The sequence below is a fragment of the Elephantulus edwardii genome, unplaced genomic scaffold (genome assembly GCF_000299155.1).
Source record: "Elephantulus edwardii isolate Elephantulus edwardi_28Jun2011 unplaced genomic scaffold, EleEdw1.0 scaffold00192, whole genome shotgun sequence".
Taxonomy (NCBI): domain Eukaryota; kingdom Metazoa; phylum Chordata; class Mammalia; order Macroscelidea; family Macroscelididae; genus Elephantulus; species Elephantulus edwardii.
In genome coordinates this window covers 3,501,668-3,510,946 of record NW_006399942.1, presented here as the reverse complement: position 1 = coordinate 3,510,946, position 9,279 = coordinate 3,501,668, and positions in this window count along the sequence as shown.

The following is a 9,279-nucleotide window of genomic DNA, read 5'->3' as shown; positions in this document are numbered from 1 at the left end:
ATGATCTGGTTTCAAAACATCTGCACTTGTTGAATGATCAATCTTTTATACACAAGTTAAATAAAACAAAGCTATCACAAAACAACTTTTGCCTTATAAATAGCACTCTGACAATTACGACGTAGTCTATTTGTAAATGTTAATTATGATCCACTAAATTAGTCTTGTGACCCTCTAATTATTGGTAACAACTTACAAATTGAAAATCTAGGCCATACTTTTACCTTTGGCAACTTATAGAAGAACGAAAGGGACTATAGATGAAATTTCTTTTTTTTTCCCCTTTCAAATAATATAATTTTTTAAAATTACAAATCAGAAATTCTGAAAAATTGTTGACTCTATCAAGTCTAGGTGTTGACCCTGCATACACATACACCAGAAAAAAATACAGTAAGAAAATCATGCTCAGTCTGTAAGACTTTTAAATCTATAGGTGGAGGAAAACAGTGGGGACTTGCAGATGGACAGGAGTCAACAAGTAACACATATTAGGAAAGCCTCTTCTTACACCGTATCCCTTCTTCTCCCTTCCATTCCCAACACAACCCCTCCCACTTCTGCCAACAATATAGACTGCAAGCACGATGAAGTCTGCAGAGAAGCTGGTTTTCCAAGCAATACACCACCTCACTGTTACCCAGACTCCTCAGAAATCAGCAAGGCAGATTCCCCTAGGGTTTGTTCATTTTTGTCTGTCCCCTTCCCCATCCCTATTCCCACAGCCCATTGAAGTCAGCTAGAACTATAAAAACAGCACTGCTTGCCCTGCAAACATATTCTCCACTTGAACACATAAAAATGTCTCTGAGTTCATACAGTTATATTACAAAACAGACTACTGCTCTGAAATCAAGGAAACAAGCTCCCTTGGTGTCTGGTTAGTTGTCTGTCCCTATCCTTCTCAAAAATGGGTATTCAGAGCTGACGAAAGTGCACCTGCAGAAAAGGCCACTCTCCTAACCAAGTCAGTGCTTGCCTAAAAGCAGGCTCAGCATTCAACAAGGCAGACAGTTGCTGTGAAATCAAGACAAATCTTCCAGGGGGTCTATCTGGACTCGTTTGCTCTTATAAAACAGCCAAATGCCTGCCTGTACTAGTCTGATCTCCAGCTCAGATACAAGATAGTCCTCACAGAATACAGAAGGTAGCCTTGAGAAAGACCTGAGAGCAGGACTCAGTTCATTGAGGCATCATTTAGCATAGACTTTCTAACAGAAATTGTGAACACAGAAACAGAGTAAGGGAAAGAAGTGTAACCAAAGAAAGGTATGAATTGTAAACAAAGGAAGAAGACTATTGCCCTATTTCTTTCTTACAGAAAATACTATAATTAAAGCTAAGGTCACTGTAATCATGTCAGTTCTGAGTTACAGGGCACCTGTGAGACAAAGTAGGACTCTTTCTAGTATTCCCAAGACTGTAAATCTTTATGGAAGCAGACAGCATAATTTTTCTTCCTAGGAATAGTTGGTGAGTTCAAATCATCAAACTTTTTCTTAGCTGCCAAATTCTTTAATTACTACACCACCTGGGATCCTTATAAAAACTAGGGCTATCAAAAATACTAACCAGTAGGGAGAAATGAGAATCTCAACTTCAACAAAAAAATCACAAGATACAGGAAGAAAATAGAAACAACAACTCATGTAAATGAACAAGATAAAGGGAAATCAAAAATGTATTTAATATATTAGTAATTAACAATATTACTTAAAAAAAAAAGATAAATATTCTTAAAAATAACCAAAGAAACGTTGGAAAAGAAAGAGACGAAAACTGAAGTGAAAATAAAGGTATTTCACAACAGATTTGATTTGTTCTTTAAAATCTTGGAGGCCTGAAGGCAACAAGTGGCAACTTTAATCACACAAACATAGGAAATGGTGAGAAAAGGCATTTGCCAAACTCTGGCAGCCTAGCGGAAATAAGCTGTGCTGAACTCCCAAAAGCACACCATGGGAATCCATCTCCTGCACCTCGGGAGAAGGATGAGTAATCTCCTTCCATGTGATTTAATGTCTGAAAAGCCAGTGGGTCGATTTCAACTCGATAGCATACAGCAACAACAATTACTGATAAAAACACGCAACAAAATAAGAATAGAAGGGGAATTCCTCAATGTGATCAAGAGCATGTATACATAATCAATGATAAATGTCAGTGGAACTACATGCCCTTTATCATCACTGCTATTCAACATTGTATTGGAAGTACTAGCCAAAACAATAAGGAAAGAAAAGGGATCCAAATGGGCAAGAGGAAGTCACACTATCTTTGCAGATTATATGACCCTATATATCTTGAAAATGCCAATGATTCAGCAAGAAACTAACAGATCTAATGAATGACAGTGACAAGGTACAAGACCAACATACAAAAACCAGTTCAATTACTCTACAGTAAAAAAAGAGAACATTGAAAAGGAAATAAGGAAAACAATGCCATTTACAGCAGCCACCCTACAGATGAAATGCTTAGGAATAAACCTAGCCAGCTACACAAAAGACCTATACAAAGAAAAATACAAAACATTACAAGAAACCACACAAGTCTTACAGAGATGGAAAAACATATCATGAAGACTTATTCTGAAGATGTCAATATTATGGGAAGTATGTTTTAAAATCAGAAAATGTGTGTTAAGGTTATATCCTTTCTCCATATCCATTTAATCTGAGAAAGTAATTCAAGAAGCTGACCTAAGTCAAGAAAGTGTGGCATGAGAATTGGAGGAAGATTCATCTACAGCCTAAATTATGTAGATGACAGAATCTTGCTTACAGAAAGGGAAGGAGACTTGAAGCACTTACTCAAGACAATTAAAACTATGTTGTTGTTGTTGTTGTTGTTATGTGCCGTCGAGTTGCTGGCAACTCATAGCGACCCTATGTACAACAGCCCTAAACTCCGCTCTGTACTGTGCCAATCGCACTGTCTCTGACACTCCCATCCCAATTATCCCAGTCACTGAATCAATCCACCTCATAGAGGGCCTTCCTCTCCTGCGCTGTCCCTCCACCCTCCCAAGCATGATGTCCCTCTCCAAGGACCAGTCTCTCCTCACAACACGTCCAAAGTATGTTAGACGGAGCCTCAGAATCCTTGCCTCCAAGGAGCCACCCAGTTTAACCCTTTCCAGGATGAATCTGTTTGTTTTCCTAGCAATCCATGGTATTCTCAATACTCTTCTCCAGCACCACAGCTCAAAGGCATCAATTCTCCTTCTATCCTCCTTGGTCATTGTCCAACTCTCTGATGCATAACAAGTGATTGCGAAGACCATGGCCTGTATCAGGCGCACCTTAGTCTCCAGAGAGACACCATTGCTCTTCAGTACTTTGGAGAGATCCCTAACAGCAGACTTTCCCATGGCAATGCGCCTTTTAATTTCCTGGCTGCTGGTGCCAAGACTGTTGACTGTGGAGCCAAGCAAACTAAAGCTGTGTACAATCTCAATCTCTTCACCATCCATCCTGATGCTGCCAATTGGTCCAGTGGTGAGAATCTTTGTCTTCTTGACATTGAGCCTCAATCCATATTGGAGGCTGCAGTCCTTGACCCTCTGCAGCAGACGCTTCAGGTCCTCTTCAGTTTCAGCAAGCAGGGTTGTGTCATCCGCATAACGCAGGTTGTTGATAAATCGTCCACCAATCTTGACCCCACATTTCTCCTCATAGAGCCCAGTCTCCCAGACAATCTGTTCTGCATATAGGTTGAAAAGGTATGGAGATAGGATGCATCCCTGGCGTACGCCCTTCCCAATTTTGAATCATGCAGTGTTCCCTTGCTCTGTTCTGACGACTGCCTCCTGGTCCAAGTATAAGTTTCACATTAGAATGATCAAGTGTTCTGGGATTCCCATTCTCCTCAGAGTCAGCCATAGTTTGTTATGATCTACACAGTCAAATGCCTTTGCATAGTCAATGAAACACAGATAGACATTCCTCTGGTATTCCCTGCTTTCAGCCAAGATCCATCTAACATCAGCTACAATATCTCTAGTACCATGACACCTTCTAAAATAGTCTTCAATAAATATTAGATCTTTAAATAAAGAATATTAAAATCTTCATCATTGGACCTGTAGGTAACATCACCATAGACATATAAAAGGATGGAGCTGTCAATTATTTCATTTTGCTTGTCAATTATTTCATATTTCCACGGTAGTAGCAGCAGTCAAGAAATCATAAGATATGTTGAATTGGGCAAAAGCTGTTTTCATTGACTCTTCAGAGTGCTGCAGAGCAAGGATGTTAGTTTAAGCATTAAAATGCCCCTGATTCATGCTATAATATTTTCAATTGCTTCATATTATAATGTTTAATTTGAACAAGGAATAAGAAAAATTGAAGAATTGCTGCTTTTGAATTGTTGTATTTTGAATTGTGTTGGCAAAGTGTATTGAATATACCATAGACTGCTGGAAGAACAAACAAATCTATACTGTAAGAAGTGCAGCTAGGGTGCTTCTTAGAGGCAAGAATGGTGAGACTTGGTCTCACATACAGCGGGCATGTTGTCAGGAAGAACAAGTGTTTGGAAAAATACTGTGCAGGGGAAAGTAGAAAGAGAAAAATAACAAGATCCTAAACAAGACAGATTGACACAAGACTACAACAATAGATTCTATTATATCAGAGATCATGAGGATGGCACAGGATATCGTCATGTCCTCAAGTCTGTTGTTTATAGGGTGACTGAGTTACAGTCAAGTCAATGATGTCTAACAACAGTAATAATTGAAGGTAAGCTACAGATATCATGCAGCCCTAATTCAGATCCAATAATCATATCTCACTGAGATGGAAAAAGTAATCACCTTCTTTATACAGAAGAAAATGAAATCATAAATAAGTAAAGAACTACTGGAGAAGAACAACAAAGCAGGAGACCTCACATTTTCCAATCTCATCAATGCAGTCATGGTAATCAAAGCAATCTGGTTCTGGTACAGTAACAGATACTTGATCAATGAAGTAGAATAAGGAGTGCAGAAGTAATCTGGGATATAGATAACTAATCTTTAACAAAGATGAAATTCATTAAATGGAGAAAAGACAACCTCCTTAACAAATGGTACTGGTAAAACTGGACATCTATTTACAGAAAGTTGAAATAAGATCCAAATCACACACCATTTACAAAAACTGATGCAAGATGGGTCAAGAATCTAGAATTAAATCTTAAACTGTAGAATTTTCAAAGTAAAGTAGGGGCAAATAGAGAACACCTATAGATGATAAAAAATTCATTTTACTTGGATCTATAATCCAGTCAAATGGTAACAATAGTGAAGAAATAAAAAATATTGCATTGGGGAAATCTGCTAACAAACCTTTCCAAAGTGCTAAAGAGCACCTATGTCAGTTTAAAGACTAAGACGTGCCTCACCAAAACCATGATCCTTCCAATTACTTACTGTGCGTGTGATCTGTATGCAGAACAGGTAATTCGAGAGGCCAGACTTTATGAGGAGTAACGTGGCATCAGGGTTGGAGGAAGACCATCAACAACCTGCATTATGCAGGTGACACAACCTTACTTGATAAAACTGAAAAAGGCTTGAAGCTTCTGTTGGAGAGGGTCAAAGTCTGTAGTTGTCAATATGGATTGAAATTCAACATCAAGAAAACAAACGTTCTCACCACTAGGCCAATTGGCAGCATCATAATAGATGGAGAAGAGACTTAAATTGTTAACAATTTCAGCTTGCTTGGTTTCACAATCAACACTCATAGTATCAGCAGTCAAGAAATCAAAAGACAAATTATATTAGGGAAATCTGTTGTCAGAGACCTCTCTAGAGTAGTGAGGAGCAAGGATGTCAGTGTAGAGACTAAGGTGTGCCTGATCCAGGCATGGTCTTTACAATTACTTGCTATGCATCAGAAAACTGTACAATGACCAAGGAGGACAGAAGAATTAATGCCTTTAAGCTGTGGTGCTGGAGAAGCGTTTTGAATATAGCATGCACGGTCAAGAACTAGCAGGTCTGTCCTGGAGAGGATGAAACCAAGCTGCTCCTTGTAGGCAAGGATTTTTAAGACTCTGTCTCACATACTTTGGTTATATAACCAGTAGGGACCAGTTTCTGGAAAAAGATATCATACTTGGAATGGTTGAGGGACTGTGCAGGAAAGGAAGATCTTGGGTGAAATGTATTGACAAAATAACTGAGGTAATGAGGGTAGACATCTCAGAGAGAGTGAGACTGGCTCAGAATTTAATACGGTTCAGAGTTATTGTGCATAGGGTTGCTAGGAGTTGTAGTCAGCTCGATGACACATAACAACAATGACAGCTATGCATCCAAAAGTTAGATAATGCATAAGAATTACAAGAATTGATGTCTCTGTACTTGGGGCTGTGGGAGAGGTGCGGGGGGATTGTGTACCAGGGAGGGAGTCTTTCTTTTACTTTTGAAAGAGAGGAGTGAACTGGGGGGTGAGGGGAGAGGGCTGGGCGGGTAGAGAAGTGCAGCAATGAATGAATGGAAATCCAAATTCTCTGTAAATGTTCATTAAAATTATTTTTAAAAAATAAAAAAATTAAAAAAAAGAATTGATGTCTCTGTGTTGTGATGTTGGAGAATACTAAATATATCATGGATTTACAAAAGAACAAATATGTTTTGGAGAAAGTGCAACCAGGTTACTACTAGAGGCAAAGCTATTGAAACATAATCTCATATGCGTTAGGCAAGTTATAAGGAGGACCAGCCCTTGGGGGAAAAAATAATATACTGAAGAAAGGTGGAGGAAGAGAAAGAAAGGAAGTCCCTAAAAAAATATATCTTGCCACAGTGACTGCATCAATTTTATCAAGTATATCAGAGAAAATAAAGATAACAAAGGATAGGGCAGAGTTGCTCATGGAGTTGCTAAGAGTCATAATCACCTTGATGGCATGTAACTATAACAATTGATGACATAAGTATACTATCAAATGTAGTGGAATCAACAGAGGATAAACCAGACGATTTGGTCCTTCCAAGAATTAACTATGTTCATCAAAAGACTGTCAAAAAGAATAAAAGTGAACCTACAGAGAGGAAAACATTTCTGCAACAATGTTTCTGACCAGAGACTAATCTCTAAAATTTATAGAAAACATAACATAACCCTTCAACAAGAAAAAAACAAATAATGCAATTACAAGCTGAGCAGAGGATGTGAAAAGACACTTCGCTAAAGAAGATATTCAAATAATGGGCTTTAGGAGAGTTGACCACACTCAAATGAGAGACTTGCCCAGGCTGCACTTAGCTAGAGAGGTACAGAGAGGAGGGAGGAAGGAGTTGCCTGCACCTCCTTGAAGAGAAACAGAATCAGTTAGGGAAATTGGTCACAGGACTTGCTGCTGACCATAAAACAATAATAGACTTTAGGACAGGTAGGCATCACTCAGGCAAGACTCCCACAAGGCTGCACTGCAGACAAGGACATGGAGGACTTTAGGAGAAGAGAACTTTCCCTACTGCACAGAAACAGAAAGGACCTAAGGTAGAGAAAGTTATCCACCCTCATAAAAGGAACACTTTAAGCTTGTACCTAATCAATAGATTCATAAACAAAAACTTCACATAATGTCAAGAAAGCAGTAGGCAGCCTCAAATATTGTGGGGAGGGAAAAAAATATAAAACCTTCTCCTAAAAAAGCTGAATATATTATAGGCCAATGAGTACATAGAGAGAAAAGAAAAATATTGATGTGAAGTTATATGAACAGCTACTGAAGAAGGTACAAATGATGGAAGAAAGAATGGAAGTTACAAATAAAGTAACTACTTCAGAGACAGGGAGCCAGAAGAAATATATTGATGTGGAGCAACATGAGCAACTACTGAAGAAAATACAAAAGATGAAAGAAAGCATTGAAACCATAAATAAAGAGGTAAAAAAACTTTAAAAACTATCACAAGACCTGCAGGGTACAGCCAACACAGTTTTGGAAATAACAGAAATGCATGCAAATAAAATCCAGAATATCAAGACCAAACCAACAGAAGTATCCATCATGCTGGAGCAACAAAGAATCAGGGGAAAAAAGAGATGCAACAAACAGTCAGCGGGCTAGAAGACAAGAACCTCAATGGGAACATACTAGAAGAAAAATCAGAAAAGAGATTAAAGGCAAATTAGGAAAACATTAGAATCATGCGGCATAACACCAAAAGAAATAACATACATATGCTTGGAAATCCAGAACATAAGGGGGACAGGGAAAGCACTGAGAAAATTGTGGCAGAGGTACTAAAAGAACACATCCTATCATGAAGAAAGAGGAAATTTATATCCAAGAAGCTCAATGAAACCCAAACAGGCTAGACCTCAAAAGAAAAATATCAAGACATGGTCGAATTCTCCAGAAATCAAAGCTAAAAATAGAATAATAAAAGCTGTATGAAGAAAAAGAGCGAGCCACCTACCAGAGGTTTTGGAGAGATCGGAGCTCTCATACACTATTGATGGGATTGTAAAGTGGTACTACAACCACTCTGGAAGGCAGTTTGCCATTTCCTTAAAAAGCTGATAATAGAAATCCCCTATGACCCAGATACTTCACTGCTAGGAATATATTCCTATGAAAATGGAACTGTGACACAAAAGGAGATTTGTACACCTATGTTCACAGCAGCATTATTTGTAATTGCCAGAAAATGTAAACATTCCAAAACAAATGTCCATCAATAAACAATGGGTTAAGATATGGTACATTTACCCTAGGAAGCACAAAGAAGCAATCATCTCATAAAATACTGTATACTATGAGAGAGTCTAGAAAGTATTATGTAGAGTGAACTCAGTCTCATAAGGACTAATACTGCATAAAAACATTATTGTAAAAATAGAAACATAACTAGTAATATGTGTATAAAAGTCCAAAGATGGAGATAGGGATGGAGACAGAGTGACAAAATAATCACTGGGATGACAGAGCTTAGTGGGCAGAGATAGTGCATGAAGGAATTAGGAAATATAAAATGTGAGCCTGAAAAGATGGGGTAATAAGAGGCAGAGATCAATGTAGATTAATTTTAGAAAACTCAATGTCTAGAAATTATCTCATAAAACACATTGTAAATGAAGAAAATTGTGAAACACAATGTACATGACTGAAACACAACTTATACAAACTTTGTATGCAAACCATTATCAAATTTTTTAAGTAAAAAAAAAAAAAGGAGGCATTCCAATGGCCAGCAAACACATGAAGAAATGCGGAAACTCACTTCTCTCTCTCTCTCTCTCTCTCTCTCTCTCTCTCTCTCTC